This window comes from Gracilinanus agilis, chromosome 3 (assembly GCF_016433145.1).
Source record: "Gracilinanus agilis isolate LMUSP501 chromosome 3, AgileGrace, whole genome shotgun sequence".
Taxonomy (NCBI): Eukaryota; Metazoa; Chordata; class Mammalia; order Didelphimorphia; family Didelphidae; genus Gracilinanus; species Gracilinanus agilis.
The window spans coordinates 659,878,541-659,895,440 of record NC_058132.1 but is presented as its reverse complement, the minus strand read 5'-3'; positions in this window follow the sequence as shown (position 1 = coordinate 659,895,440).

Sequence of the window (16,900 nt, the reverse complement as noted above, 5' to 3'; positions counted from 1 at the left end):
ACGGAAGGAAGGTTTTTTTTTTTTTAAACCTCTATTTCATCAAAGTGATTTCTTTAGAAAGTGTTTAATGGTTGTAATAATAGAAAGCATAGCACAGTGAGTAGCACCTAGGTCGGTGATGGCAAACCTATGAAACGCGTAGCCATTTTTGATGATGCTCAGCGGCATGTGGCCATGTACAGAGAAGTATGGGGCCACATGCTGAGGATAAAACATTTGCTGCAGTATAGTGTAGTGACTCTGTGCACTCTAGATGACAATTCTACCTATATTAATTTACCTAATTTGGTTTATTAAATACAATTATTATTATAATTATACATTTTTGTTATTTAAACTATAAATATCATGAAATTATGGTTTTTTCTCAAAGTGACGCACCATCTGAGTTATGCTTGGGTTTTTGGTGAATTTTGACACACCAAGCTCAAAAGGTTGCCCATCACTGACCTAGGTGCTGAAGGAGATAGAGTGCTGTGCCTGGAGTCCAGAAGACCTGAATTCAAATGTGGCCTCAGACCCTTACTAGGTGTGGGGCCCTGGGCAAGTCACTGAACCCTGTTTACTCCAGTTTCCTCATTTGTAAAATGATCTGGAGAAGGAATGGCCAACCACTCCAGTGTCCATGCCAAGAAAAAGAATGAGACATGACTCAAAAACAACAGAAACTATAGGATGGTGAGAACTTTGCTCTTGGTTGTCTCTAGGGGCAATTCACTCACCAAAAGAAGCAGAAGAGCTTTAGAGCTAGAAGGAACCTCAGAAACCATCTCATCTAATCTCTCCATTTTACAGATGAGGAAACTGAGGCTCAGGGAGGAGAAATGGTTTACGCATTGTTATACCATTAGAGGCAGGATTTGAACTGAAGTCTTCTGACTCCACAATCTCTGTATCTAGCTGTCTCCCTCTTTATGGCCTCGTTAATCTGTTATAGGTAGCCATCATTTTCATCACTTCCCTTTACCCTGCTCTGCCTTGGTTCTCTCTCTCTGTCTCTGTCTGTCTGTCTATCTATCTCCGTCTCTGTTTATCTCTGTCTCTTTTTGTCTGTGTCTGTCTACCTGTCTGCCCCCCCCCCTCTCTCTAGCAGGTAACTTCATTGATCTCTACCTCATTAATGAGATGGACACTGGTCTGGGAGCAATGAGATCACCTTCTCCATCAAAGGAACCCTAGCTGTGGACTCAGGCAGTCCAGGTACAGGCGAGAGAGCCTGTCATCTAAAGAAAAGGTCCAGACTCTTTCTTATTATTTCTGATACTTTATGTCTCCACCTTAGAAAGAATCTCTTAAAGGCTAGATTTGACTCACATGTAAGACCCACTGAAAGTGAATGGCAGAAAGATTTTCATTCTATAATTGAGATCAGATATAGGACAGCTATTTTTTTCCTAGACACAAAAGACATTCTTACAACACAAAAACTTCCAAGTGTGCATTGCCAAAGACTTAAAATACCAAATAGTAAGTCATTTCTAATATACTCTCAGGAAGTTGACTCTTAAAAACATTAAAGCATGAGACATTTTGTAGATCCTCTGAATATCCATGTCACCTTCATACTATCTGAGCAACTCCCTCAAGATTCCTATTTCCTGGCAAGCTAGGTGATGGCTTAGGCTCTTTCTCCACTAATGGCCATTTTCTCTTCCAAGAAGCATTTGTTGTAGCTTCAGGGGGAAAAGTCCCACACTGCAGCTGGCACCAACTGAAGGTCTCCGAGGCTTTTGATGTCTCCAAATCTTGAGGTTGCCTCCAAGGCTGGAAACATTCATTTAGAATCACCATTTGGAAACCTTTACTTGGTGAAAGAAATCCAAGCAGAAAGAGCAGCCAAGAGGCCCAAGATTCAGGCCAACAGTCACATCCAGCCTCCATAGCTTGGGGGATGGAGATGAGTAAGAGGGGTTCCCAGTGGCTCCCACATACTTAGAGAAGGCTACAGGGCAGCTACTCCTTTGAAGGTCTACTGAATAGTCTGGTTCTTCTGCTTCAGGGGTCAATCTTGTTAAATTCACCCTACCTTCATCTCTGCTGCTGTCACAGGGAACAAAGAAAGGGTTGTTGCATTATCTCAAAGTCCTCCCATGCTCTATTTCCTCCACCCCCAACCCCTGGAAGTGTTCTGTGGAACTTGGAGTCCACACATGCTCTCTGGGGTATCCCTTCGGCTCTAGAACTCAGTCACTGGGACTTCCCCAGAGGGCAATAATAGCCTAGTTATCAAAGTCCCTCCAAAAGTAAATGAAAGGAAAAGACTCCTCCCAGCACCATGACTCACTCTTCTCTCTCTCTCTCCATCTCCCTTTGGTTGTCCTGCCCCTGACCCATCTTGCATGAGCTGCTAAATATTAACACACCCACTACTACACTATCTATTTTGCAAGGTTGCTGCAAGAAAAGTATTTCGTAAGCCCTAGAAAGAAATAAAAATGTAAATAATTCTCCTTCATATTATTTCCTTGTCCATCACCCTCAGGCCCCTTTCCCAACTCCATTTCCTGCTATGGAATACCCATAATAGCCCGAGTGTTTTTCATCTGAAATCGAAATCTTATTTCAGCCTTCGGTGTGCAAAGACCAAAATCAGCACCAGTGTGTGATTTTTTGTTCTTTAAGTTGTTTGTTTGTTTGTTTTAAATAAAGGGGAAAGAGAGGGAAAAATGGAGAAAAAGAGAAGAGAGGGAGAGAAAGAGAGGAATGGAAAGAGCTAGAGAAGAGATGGGGAGAGAGGGAGGAAAGTTAGGGTTGGGTGGATTTTGCCTTGATTTACCTCCCTGTCTATTTCTTCTTTGCTAGCTCCCCAAAAAAAGCTCTTTAAAAGCTCCAGAAAGAAGTTTTCCAAGACGGAAGTATGTGGTTCTATTCTAGGGCATGCGAGCCACATAAAGGCTCCCCATACCCCCTTTTTACATGCGTCCAATGGCAGTGGAAATAGCATGTTTTAATCTCTAGATCATGGGTTCCAATCTGGTGAAGTCTTGTGAACTCCTCAAAATAGTGTTTTTAAGTAAGTAAAGGAAGTGCTACCTTTTAGTTCGAGATGAGTGAAAACAAAGACGTGGCCTTTTTCTCCTCCGTGTTTGCAGACACCCAGAAATCAATCCATAGACCCTTTGTTAACATCCTCGGCCCTGTAGACCCCTCAGAAGAAAAGGGAATGATGGGGAAGTCAGCCAAGATGAAGAAATATCCCCTGGCCAGACGCCCAGGCTCTCCACAGCTCCTGATGGCTAACCCCCTAGAGCTTCCTGGCCATTTTCTCCTTCCCCTCCACTAGCTCCCTTTGCTTCGAAAATGTCCCGCTGCTCTCCCTCTAGGTCTCTCGGTTTGCCCACCCTCTCTGTTCCCACGCAAATGTAACTCCACTGCCCCACGAGGAGAGTTCGCGGAGGGACAGCCCTTCGTTTCTTCCTGCAGAGGAAGATGGGGCTCTTGATTGGCTGAGAGAATGCTGAGGATGACGCTGAGAACCGCGGAAGAGACTGAACTGTTACAGGGGATTCCGAGGAAGACTTTGGAGATAGTCATCCAAGGAGAAGCTACCTGGGAGGTGGTTGGGGGTGAGAGAGGCAGGCTACAAAGGTGAGGGGGATGGACAAAAGAACCTCCACTGTTCCACACTCTTCCCCCAAGCACTTCACCCAGGACTCTTCCCCCAGCCTTCTACCATCAGGGGTTTGAATCTGGGAGTCTTTGCTCTGACCACTTCTCAAGGAGCCAAGGTGGGATGCAGAGGCCATCTCTGAGCCCCTCACAGCGGTTGGGAGCGGGGGTGGGGGTGGGGGGGTGTCATCCTAGTGTCCCAAGATAAAACTAGGAACGGATTTCCCACAGAAACTTTGTTACAAAACATAATTGGAGAAACTACAGCAGCGAGGGAACTGGGTCCGAAGTCCAAGATTGTCTCCAAGGCACCCTCCTCTCTTTCTGCATCCGTGGGAGATAATGGGTGTAAAATGTCACTATATCGTTGCACAAACTTGATGTATTGATTGGTTTTTCCCAAACTGTGTTTTTTTCCCTCTTTTTATTTTTTAAACCCTTAACTTCTGTGCACTGGCTCCTAGGTGGAAGAGTGGTAAGGGTGGGCAATGGGGGTCAAATGACTTGCCCAGGGTCACACCCCTGGGAAGTGTCTGAGGCCAGATTTGAACCTCCGGTCTCTAGGCCTGACTCTCAATCCACTGAGCTACCCAGCTGCCCCCATCCCTTTTTTTTTTTTAAACCTTGCTGGGTAAGGGAAGGGAAAAGAAATCTATTTCAACCTAAAAATCGTTACAGAGAAATAGTGTTACACATGCCGATTATCTTAGCCCAGGACACTAAGTAGGATTATATGTTTTTGTAGGCTAACCTGGGAACCCAGCTTCACCTCCCCACACAGTAGCAATAATAATAAAAACCCACATTTCTCTGGCACTCCAGAGCTAGAAGGTGGCTTATTGTCTAATTTGTTCCCTGGGAAATGGTATAACATTATTTTGTTAGGAAAATGCCATCCAGGTTCCACAGAACCCTTTACAAGGGAACTTTTAGAATTCCGTACAACCTTTTGGAAAAGGTGGGAGACCATTTTTTTAAATCACAAACTGATTCTACCAGGTTTTCTGTTTGAAGAGAGAACTTTCCCCCCACCACATTATGATCTCATCAAGCTCTTCATGGTATGTTATTATCCCTTTTTATCTTCAATAAGGAAAAGTTGGAGGCTCATCCGAGAGCCAGAGAGTGCTTGGTTAACGATGCCAAGCCTAAGCCCCGCAGCTCCAAACTGCCCCTTGAGAAAGGGGAAAGGGGCTTGAAAATAAATACCACTTAAATATTATTATTTAATTTCGAAAATTGTTCCCTGGTGCCCTGGCCAGGGTGGGGGTGGCGAATTGCTTTAGGGCACAAGCAGAGATGAGTGGCAATGAATTAAAACCCATAAAGCATTGCAATAACCAATATATATTAAAATCAATACAACCATTTGAAAAAGAGATCTTGAACCAGCATCATGGCCATAAGGCAAAGTGAAACTGGGGAAGGCAGGGGCTTTTCCATGGCAAAGAAACGCCCCAGAATGCCAACAGTTCTTTGCAGAAAGATCTGAGGGATGGATGGACAGAAGATCCAGGATCCCCCTTAACTGAACTAATGGTGTCTTTGGAGAGAGGCGAATATCACAAGAGTGACGATTGTTTTTTGGTTTTTTTCTGCTCTGCGGCACACTGCAGTTTTCTTCCAGGGAATGAATATGCTTGTTCCCTTCTGAGAAAAAAGTCTCTACTTCCGAATAGTTCAGAGCATTTTCACCCAATCTGGGGGCTCCTGGGCTCAACCAGCTTCTAAGGACCTCTTGAGGTTTAACGGTCCTTGTTGTCATAGCAGATGAGTGCTCTGATCTGTGCCAAAGGTCTGTCTGCCAATCAGAGAGCTTAGGGGACAGGCTGGAATGTTCAGGGGTTTTTTGGAGGGTGGGGAAGTTTGGTTCTTCTTTTCTTTTCTTTTTTCCTTCCTTTCCTTTCCTTTCCTTTCCTTTCCTTTCCTTTCCTTTCCTTTCCTTTCCTTTCCTTTCCTTTCCTTTCTTTTCCTTTCCTTCCTTCCCTTTCTTTTCTTTTCTTTTCAATTCTCTTCTCTTCTCTTCTCTTCTCTTCTTTTCTTTTCTCTTCTTTTCTTTTTGTTCTTTTTTTCCCTGACGTTAGATGTACTCACCTATTGGTATTTGTGACCTGTGTCTCCCTGGGAACACTGACAGCTAAACAATTCCATAGAGGATTTTCTAAGCCTAAGAATTTAACCGGCATCTAGAAAATCAAATATCAAGACAATATAATATATGCGAAGTATCCTGTGAATCTCTTAAGAGTTAACTATCCTCAACACCATTGTCATTATCATTACAAACAAATCTGGGTTTATCTTTTTTTTTTTTTAAAGATAACTGAGCTGTAAGCCATTGGTCCCAAGTAGGTATAACCAGAGTCTCAAAGGCCAAAGGAATGAGACTCTTTCCTCACGGGAGGGGGGGGAGGGGGGTTCATGTCCTGAAAGTGGGTGAGGGGAGCCGAAGGAATGGTGAGAACAGGAGAGAGGAGAGAGGGTCTAATCTCTTCTGTCTCTGCAATTACTCTGGACTCTGCTAGCTTCCAGCTTTGAGAGAGAAGATGGAAGATGTCAACCCTCTTTCAGAATACTGAAGGATAAATCAGATGTAATCAACAGAGGGAAAGCTCTAGTGTTAAGGAGAATTGGAAAAGATTTCAGTAGTAGGTGAGATTTTAGCCAAGACTTGAAGTGAACCAGGGAGGGCATGAGATGGAGATGAGGGAGGAGAGAATCCCAGGCATTGTGCCTAAAGTCGCTAGAGGAACAAGAATGTCACTGGATTACAGTCTGGGGAGGGTGAGGGTGGGAGGAAGAGTAAGGTATAAGAAGCCTAGAAAGGGAGGAGGAGGACTGATTATGAAAAAATGAGTCTGCATTGCCTATAGGGTTCATATCACTTTAGCTGTTTTTCTTCTGCTTGAGAAGCAGCACGAAGAGGTAGAAAATGGACTGGGTTTGGAGGCAGAGGACCTGGATTCCAATTCTGACTTTGCTACTTATTCATTTTGTTTGTAATATTGGGCAAGTCACTAAATGTCTGTGGGGCTCAGTTTCCTTGTCTGTAGAACGAAAGGGTTTGATTAAATGACTTTTAAGTATCCTTGAAAACCCCCAAGTCTATCATCCGGTGACCAGTGAATTGAGAACTCTGTTCCAGTTGGATCACTAGCATTTGATGATTGCTATTTGCAGGTACAGGGGAAAGCCCTGACCTGAGCCAGAGATGAGTCTACCTTTCACATTTAGTATACGTGTAAACTTGGGGAAGGTCACAGTCTCCCAGAGCCTCAGTTTCTTCATCTATAGGTAATATTTCTGAATCTATAGTATGGGCAGTTTTAAATTCATTAACAATTTTGAGTCACTAATAAAAATCAAAGATTTAGAACTGGAAGGAGGCATCAAAGTCATTTAGTCCAAACCCCTCATTTCTCAAGGCAAGAAAACAAGCATTTATTAAGTTCCTAGCACAAGCTAAGTTATGGGAATAAAAAAAAAAAGGTCAAAAAACCATCCTGCTCTCAAGGAGCTCCCAGTCCAAGAGACAACATGCAGACATGCAATAAACATACAAATGTGCAATCAAGTTATATAAAATACAAGGTAAGTTGGAGCTGATCTCAGAGGGTGAGGCACTAAGGTTAAAAAGCACCAGGAAAAGTTTCTTGAAGAAGATGAGGCTATAGCTAGGACTTGAAGGAAGTCGGGGAAGTGAGAAGGTAGAGATTAAGAAAAAGGGTTTCAGGAATGGGGTTCCAGCTAGTGGAATCCCCCAAAGTCTGGAGATGGAGGGTCTCATGTGAGGAATAGCAAAGGAAGTTGATGTTGCTGAATGGGAGAGAATGTGAAGGGGAAGAAGGTAGGAGAAGCCTGGAAAGGCAGGAATGGCCAGGTGATGACAGTTTTAAAAGCCAAGCAGAGGAGTTTATGTTTCATTTGGAAGGCAAGGAGCCATCTGAGTTGATTGGGAGAGGAAATAAAAGAACGGGGTCCTTTGACTCCATGACTTGTTTTACTATGTCCCAACTCTCTTCTAAGGTTGAAACTTCTGTTCATTTTGTGGTTCAGGTACCATCTTGAAAGAAAATGGATGCCTGCAAAATGTTCTCAGATGGATATTTCTCCTGTGACTTTAAATGGATATATATATGTATATATATATATATTATGGATTTGTATGTATGTGTGTGTGTATATAATGTTTATGTCAAAGACTCCTTCTCTGGCATCAAGAATTTGGAAACACTTTGAGGGATGTTCTCACTTCTCTTGACTCAGAAGCCCAGGATACCCAGAAAATCTTTTAAATTATACCTATGAGTCATTATGCTGAGACTGGGTGCCCATTTTCAAGCATGGCTTTTGCAGTAATGCAGAAGAAAATGGTTTTAACAGGGGTAAAGCAAAACAGAAAGCCTTGAATGAGTAACCATTTGTCATAAGGATCTCCAGAAAAATCCCCAAAGTGATAGTCCCATTAGACCAAGGCTTTCCCAAGAGGACAGCAGAAAGTTGCTCAGGATACAGTAGGAATCAGGTATAGGACAGCTATTTATTTCTTCCATGAAAAAGAAGCGGTAAGCACAGAAGTCTATCACAAGTGTGCATTAACTTAAAACCAGGCAGGAAATATCTACCCAAGAACTATAGAACCCATCATGGTGGGCAAATAAGACCATGCTCCATGCCTCTATGATACTATCATTATCTTTATTACCATGTCATAGCTTTAATGACATCACCCCAGACCAGACCAGGGAGATCCCCTTTTCTAAACCCTTTGCCTCTGTTCCCACCAACACATGACTTTTCAGAAATTCGTACAGAGTGGAGAGTCAGTGCCTGGGTTCCAGCTTCCTTAGTGCCCATCTCATACTGGTTTGGCTGTGGTCATCAAGAACTCTAAAATCCTTTCATCTTCTAACACCAGAATTGTCTCCCGAGATGGGAAGAAATCCTACCCCAACACCAGGGTAGCTCTCCAAGATTCTCCCAGCAAAGCTTTACTCAATTCAGGACTCTGTAAGGCACCGTGCTAGGCACCAGGGAGTCATGAAGACCCAAAGCAGCATCATTCTTGTCTTCAAGGAGATTGTGAGCTATTCAAAATTCTTTAATTATTGGTCCCATTGCTGCTGAATCCCAGGAGTCCCTTTCCATTGCTGCCACCCAAAGGCAAAAAGAAGGAAGATTTCTTCACCAATTATCATCCTTTTTGGATATCCTTTTCTCCATTTTTCCATCTCTGAGAATATTCTTCTTATCTATTCACTGAAGTCCAACCTACACAAATCTTCACACCAGTATGAAATTCATTTAGCATGCTATAACATGGGTCAGCGAAGTGGTGCAATGGATAAAGCACTGGACCTGAAGTCAAGAAGAACTAATTTTAGTCTGGCTTTGGACACTTACTAGCTGTATTACCCTAGACAAGTCACTTTACCTTGATTGCCTCAGTTTCCTCATCTGTCAAATGAATTGAGAAAAGAAATAGCAACCCACTCCAGTAGCATTATCAAGAAAACCCCAAATGGGGTCATGAAGAGTCAGACACAACTGAACAACAACAATGTAGTGTTATATATTTATAATATGATATTGTAGAGTTAGAGAATTTTGTACCTTTTGAACTACGTGCCCCAGAATTCGTTTCATCTCCCAGCATCCCTTTCCCTGCGCCTCCACGTTGGCATGATCACGTTTTGCTTATAAGTTCTGTACCTAATTATTTATGGTTTCCCCCCAATGACAATGTAAGCTCCCTAAGGGAATATGTGTGTGTATGTGGGTGCAGACACTGGATGTATCTTATATGACTAGTTACCGACCCGTCGTCTCCTCCACTAGCCTCTGAGCTCATCCAGGCGAGGACTGTGTTTTTTCTGTTTTTGTGCACTTAGCATTTAACATTGTGCCTGGAATATAGGACCCCCCCACACCCCAATGAATGCCCGTTGACTGTCTAACTGGACTTCCCTTACAAATGGGGATCTTCCACATTGGGAGGCCAGTTCTCTATCCACTATGTCTTGCTGAGTTAAATACATATTTAAATATTATATAATTTATTAATTTACAATATTATATATTTAAATAAATGTTAAATATATTATATATATATACATATATAACTGAGTTAAAGCACAAATCAAGACTCCCTTTGCTCGGCTGAGGCTTAAGTCATTAAACAGTCCCTTCCAGGCACAAGGGATTGTTATCTGCCTTTTTAAGGCCACAGGCTCAACTTGTAGGCCCCAACTATCAGAATGGCAACTTTCCCAAAGTCTCCCCTATATTTAGCTGCATATTGGTAAATGTTTAACTATCTTCTCACGGGGGAAAAAGGTCCACGTAACACCCTTGGAAGTTCAATTTTCATTATTCACATTTCCCAATGGAAGCAGCATCAGATTTTCTATTTTTAGGCTCAAAGGCCACTGCAGACAATGACTGGAGCCATGAAATTCAGACTCCTGCTCCTTGAAAGGAAAGTTCTGACCATACGGACAGCATACTGAAAAGCAGAACCATCGCTCGGCTGACAAAGGTTCGGATGGTCCAGTCTATGGTTTTTCCAGTAGTATTGTATGATTGTGAGAATTGGACTATAAGGAGAGCTGAGGGCTGCAGAATTGATGCTTTTGAATTGTGGTGATGGAGAAGACTTTTGAGAGTCCTTTGGACAGCCAGGAGATCAAATCAGTCCATTTTTATTTATTTAAAGAAATTCATTTATTTATTTATTTATTTAAAGAAATTAATTCAGACTATTCAGTGGAAGGTCAAACGCTGAAGCTGAACCTTAAAGACTTTGGCCACATAATGAGAAGATGGAACACATTAGAAAGGATCTTGATGTTTGGAAAGATTGAAGGTAAAAGGAGAAGGGGGTGGCAGAAGATGAGAGAAGAGCTAGCATTGGTGAAGCAAAGACCTTGAGCTTGGACAGATTCAGGAGATAGCTGAGGATGGAAGAGCTTGGTGTACCATGGTCCATGGTGCCACGAAGAGTCAGACACAACTGAATGACTGGACAACTATCATCTTATGACGTCTAGACCAACAAGATACCCAGCCCTGATGTTGTAGCCTTTGCCCATTTCTGAGTTGTGAACACTCTCATTGACAATTTAACAATCATGTCCCCAGGATGTCCAAACTGACTCTAGCACATTGCCACCTCCAGCTCTTCCCTGATGCTAGGTTGAGTCTTTTTAGGATTCTAGAGCAGAATTCAGGTCTCTGGAGGAACAAGGTCTCTGACCAGCTATTCTAAAGATCCAGGGTCAGAGGAAGCAGGGCAGGGGTTCAGTGCACAGCCAACCAATCCGAAGGTCTGATCTGAGGCCATGTTCCAAGATTCAGCTGTGTGGGTGCAGCTTGGAAAAGTCAAAACAGCATGGTCAACTTAACAGGGAAGGCAAAAGCAGGAGTCAGAGTCATGTGAGTCAGGCAGGTCTGAGTTTCCAAGGGAGTTAAATGACTAGGACAGGAAATAATAAGGCAACTAAAAACCTGAGAAGGGCATTGTCCAACTAATACTTTGATGTGCTTAAGGCTTTGTCATCAAGATATCCAATTATAACCAAGAAGGTGCATTGCAAACACCCTTTGACTTTTCTCTGGATGAGTCACCCATGAGTCTATGACTCAGTGGAAGAAGTAAATGAGTCAAGAGGACACTGGACAGCTGGGGCCAAGACCACATGAGGCATCAGCTCCAGCTGGAGGTGGGAAAGGAGAAGCTCTGCAATGAAAACTCTCTGTAATTTAACTAATTAATTAAACTCTCTGTAATTTAGCTTGGGTCCTCATCATCTAAATGCCCTCTCCCAGTCACCAATGATCATTTATTTTTAACTTTATCTTCCATCTTAGAATTAAGACTGTGCATTGGTTCCAAGACAGAAGAGCTATAAGGATTAGGCAATGAAGGTTAAGTGACTTGCCCAAGGTCATATAGTTAGGAAGACCAGATTTGAACCCAGGACTTCCTGTTTCTAGACCTCGCTTTCAATCCACTGAGCCATGTAGCTGTCCCCCAGTGATTTCTTATTCAACTCATTCAATACCCTTTTCTCTTCTTGATCCTCTTTGATTTCCCCCTGCATTTTCAACACTGTCAGTCATCAAAGTATATGTGTGGGTATTCTCTCCTTTCTAGGGTTTTGTGACACTCTTCTCTCCTAGTTCTCCTTCCACCTGTCCAACTATGCTTTCTCAGTTTTCTTTGCTGATTCCTCATCTCAAGATCATGCTCATTAATGGTAGATATCCTGGGCCCTCTTCTCTCTATCCTTTCTTGCTTAGAGATCTCATTAGCTCCCATCAATTCAGTTATTATCCTTATGTGGATGATTTCCAGGTCTTTGTATCTGACACTAGTTTCCTTCTTATGCCACCATCACACATTGTCAATTGCCTCAAACTCAACATCTCCAAAAGGAAACTGATAATCTCTCCTCCAAATCCTCCCTCCTTTCAAATTTTCTTTATTATTCTAGATGCTCTTACTCATTCTACATATTCAGTCTATTGCCAGATTTTGTCAGGTTCACCTCCTCAAGATCTCAGAACCCCAAACTTTTTAAAACATTAAAAATGTGTCTTTACATGTAATTGAGGTGGGGAATAAAATATTTTTTAATGCTTTTCGACTGCTTGACCATCTAGAAAGTTATCTGAGTGGGAGAGAGAACACTCTCATCTGGGAAAATAAAGGACTCACAAAAGAGGGAGTACATGAGGTGATCATTGAAGAGAAGGGTCATAGAGGCAGAAATGAGGAGGTTGGAAATTTCAGGCACAAGGGATGACTTGTAAAATTGCATGGAGATGGGAGAAGAAGTGAGTATTAGAAATGGTTAGTAATCCATTTTGGTTGTAATATAGAATTTACGAAAGAGAGGAGAAAGAGTGTGGCTAATTTGGACCTTAAATGTATGGATCTTAGGAGTCTATATTTATCCTAAAGGATTGGAGAGCCAATGAAGATTTTCAAGGAGGGGAATAAACATGGTCAGCCAGGTCACAACAGTATTCTGGCACTTTGTGGAGAATGGGTTGATGAGAGCTAGGGATTACCAACATGGAGATAAGTTAAGAAGCTTGTATAGCAGTCTGGGTTCGAGGTGAATGGAAGCCTGAATTTGGGTGCTGGTCATATGAATCGAGAGAAGTGAATAAATGAGAGAAATATTGTAGAGGCAGAGCTGATAAGACTTGGCAAGTGATTGGATATTTGCGATTAGGAAGAGGGTGTGACCAGGAAAGAATCCAGGGTTACAATCCTGAGTACTTGGGAGTATAGAGAGAATTAGAGAGTATGGGAGTATTCCTCAAGAGAAATGGGGAACTTTGGTAGGAGGAGGGAATCTGTTGCATTTTGACGTGTTGAGTTTGAGATGCCAACAGAATCTTCAGCCAGTCCAATGGGAAGTTGACAATACAGAAATGGACTGGGCTTGGTGAGCAGAAGATCAGGTTTTAAGTCCATCTCTGACATTTACTGGCCATGAAAATGCAGACAAATCATCAAAACCTCTTTTAGTCTCTTTCTTCCGCTACGAAATGAAGATAATAAATAATGCTTCATTTTTGCTACTTTGGCAACTGTATGTCATCAGTGTAGGGGTTCTTACAGATTCCTTGAGGGCAAAGAATGTGTTTTTGCCTTCCTTTGAATTCCTGGTATCTGGTATGGAGTAAAACATTTAATACAAGCTTGTTGTCTGACTGATCAAAACATTAGAGCCCTTCCATGCCTTCTCATCCTATTTATCTGTAAAACAAGGGGCCTGGACAAGATTAAGTGGATGAACAAATGAAAGGCATTTACGATTGCCAGTCTAGGAATACAAAGAAAAAGTAAGATTAATGCTTGTCCTCCAGATGCTTATATTCTCATGGGGATGGACAGCATGTATATAGGTAGACACAAGGTACCCATAGAATAGAAACAAGGTAGCCTTGGAAAAACAGTAATGTTAAATTAATCTTTAGAATAGTCAATTGTCACTCTCTTTCCAGAAAAAAAAAAAAAAAAGATCGATTTGATGGTTGTGGCTGATGGGCAAGGGTAGTAATCCATGTGATGGCAATGCAGATGACAAGAGAGGGAGATGCATCAGAATAGCATGAGAAGCATAGTCTGATTTGGGCCTGGACAACTGAGTTAGACTCATGCATTCATCAGCTCAGCTTGGCTCCCAAACTCCTGTAGGGACTAAAGATCTGATTTCTGGTGGTCAGACCTAGAGTATGCTGTTCTAGGCACAGAGAATCTAGTCCAAGATTAGGCAGGAGATGGCCATTTAGGATGGCCTCCAAGGTCTTTTCCAACTCTATATCTATTATGGTATGAACTCCCATAGGAGGTTCACCCAAATAAGAGGTCTTCCTTTGGTCCTTTTACCAGCTAATAATCATTACTATAAATGTGAGTTCTTACTAAATCCTGTTAGGGCTCCAGATCCCCTGTCTTTCAGTTCTGATAGCAAGAGTGTGAAGCTTCTTTCTCATCAACTTGCTAGAATATGAATATCCAAAAGAAAAAGAAACTGGACACAATGTCCATGGTGTGCAGTGATAAGGAAAGGAAAAAGAGAAGCATTCAAAGTAACTGGAACCACACTGAATTAGAATGGAAGGGCTCACCAAAATCCCCACAACGATGAATGCGTATGAATAAATTAATAGAATGAGAATAGTTCAAAGAAATAAACCTGCTAAGAAAAGAAAAAGAAAAGAAATTCCTCTTCATAAATTACTTCCTGCCCTTTTTCATGGTTTAAAATGCATCCATCTGTCAAAGCTTCTGTAAAGAAATGAAGACAACAAAGACACAAATGGGCTTCCAATGATACTTGCAAGGCTTTCCATGTGGAATTATATGATTTTAATTCCTGAGGATATGTGAGGAGAGATGGGGATCCCTAAATTTAACATACTGGAGGCAATGTGTTTTTCATTTAGTATTTAATGTTGCATAACTTCTTCATGGCAACTTTTTGGAAGGACCTAGAAAAAAAATCAAACAAGATGATAAAGTGTGGATAGATTACAATCAACCTTGGTGGAGGAGATACATTACTGAGATCACAGACCCACTGATTTACTCATTGTGCTGACCTTTTCATTCTTTGGGTTCATTGATTTGCCTTTGAATGTCTTCTTTCTTTCTGCTTATTTTGTTCTGTATCAGTTCATGTACATCTTTCCAGCTTTTTCTGAAATCATCTTGCTTATCATTTCTTATAGCACAATAGTATTCCATCGCCAACATGTACCACAATTTGTTCAGCCATTCCCCAACTGATGGGGGCATCCTCTCAATTTCCAATTATTTGCCACTACAAAAAGAGTTGCTATAAATATTTTTGTACAAGTAGGTCCTTTCCCCTTTTTTATTATCTTGTTTGTATGTTGGCCCAGAAGTGGTATTTTATAGGATCATAGGGATGCACTGTTTTAGTCATTTGGGCATAATTCTATATCCCTTTGGGCATAATTCCAAATTGCCCTCCAGAATGGTAGGATCATTTCACAACTTTACCAACAATGCATTAGTGTCCCAATTTTGCCACGTCCCCTCCAACATTTATTATTTTCCTTTACTGTCATATTAGCCAATCTGATAGGTGCGAGTCCTCAGAGTTGTTTTAATTTGCATTTCTCTTACCAAGAGTGACTTAAAACATTTTTTTCATATTTATTGATATACTCGATTTCTTTATCTGAAAATTGCTTGGAGAACTTACTTCTTTAAAATATTTCACATACCCTTGACTCCTTAGATAAACCCTCAATCATTTCCATACATATGGCCACCTAACTATACTTTGCTATGAAGCACAAGCCTCATTCTACATGGTCCATGGCCCCATTTCTAGGTTGCTTTCCTGTGAACTAGACAGACTTCATTCTCTCTTCAGTGGTTGGATAAATGTGAACTTTGGAGATTTTTAAATTAAATTTAACTAAGAAACTAAGAACATAGAAATAGATGAGTCAAATTTCCTGATTAAAAAAAACAACAACTTAAGTCTAGCCATTGACAAGAGAGTCCAACTCAGACTATGCTCCTGAATCTTTGCTTACCCTCAACCCTGACTGGGCTGGATGTTGGCCAAAGAGAGTGCTTTCTGACCACATAAAATTTCAGTCTTGTACTGGAAACAGACAGTAGGACACAACACAACAAAATATGACAGAAAGTAAAACAGATGTGCATAAGAAAGGCCATTAAGGCTGCCCCTTATGGGGTAAGAAGGAGGCAGTTGTTGACAGCTACCCTGATGAGGGCGCCAGCTTTTTCCCACTTGTGAAGGTCCCTATAAATAGCTTATATAGAGCAGAGCTAGCCCAGGCTTCTGGGGTGATCCTGCTAAGCTGATCCCTCCCTTGCAGAGCTAACCGTATAATCACAGGAGAGATGACAGATCCAGCTAACCTTTCTTCATGAAAAGGATGTGGAACTTTGAGGATCCTCATGACCTGGGCAGTTTTCTACATAGATCTGTGCTTGTGTGTGTCCCTGGAAAGTGTCTTATGCCCCACCTCCTCCCAAAATTTAAGGCCAAAAGCTATCTCCTCTTCTGGAGCCTGTCTGCCTAATGTCAATTCCCTCAAAGAATTAGAAATATTTTCCATGTTTTTCCCTTGACCAAAAATTCTATTATTTAGGGACACCAACCAAGTGTTTTCTGTGTGAGGGACCCCTTCATTGCTTAGTTGCTTGCACAGCCTGGATAACACGTGTACTGAGATTTTCCAGTACTACCGGATTGCTGAGGTTCTCTTTGATGACTCATCACTCGGGTGTTCCTCCAAGAGAGAGTGGTCTTACAGAATCCTCCTTTAAAGTCATATAATAGCTAAATATTTAAAGGTGCAAATACATGAATAAACAATCCTCCCCATTTCCCCCACACCACAGAGCCTTTTCAGAACACTACAGAGGCAGTTCTTGTCTATACAAAATTTTTATGAGTATAACTTCCTCAGATATGTCAAGGGCATCCTTAAGGAGGAGATTAATGGGGAGCAGGCAGGTTTGCCCAAGTGAGATACCACAGTAGACCACATCTTCATTTCCATTCCATTGACTGAAAGATATAGAGCACTGATTCCCAAAGTGGGCGCCACTGCCCCCTGGTGGGTGCTGCAGCAATCCAGGGAGGCGGGGATAGCCACAGGTGCATTTGGGGGTGGTGAATAACTGTAAGGGGGTGATGATAGTATGTGACAGGGGATGCTAAGTAATATTTTTTCTGGAAAGGGGGAGGTAGGCCAAAAATTT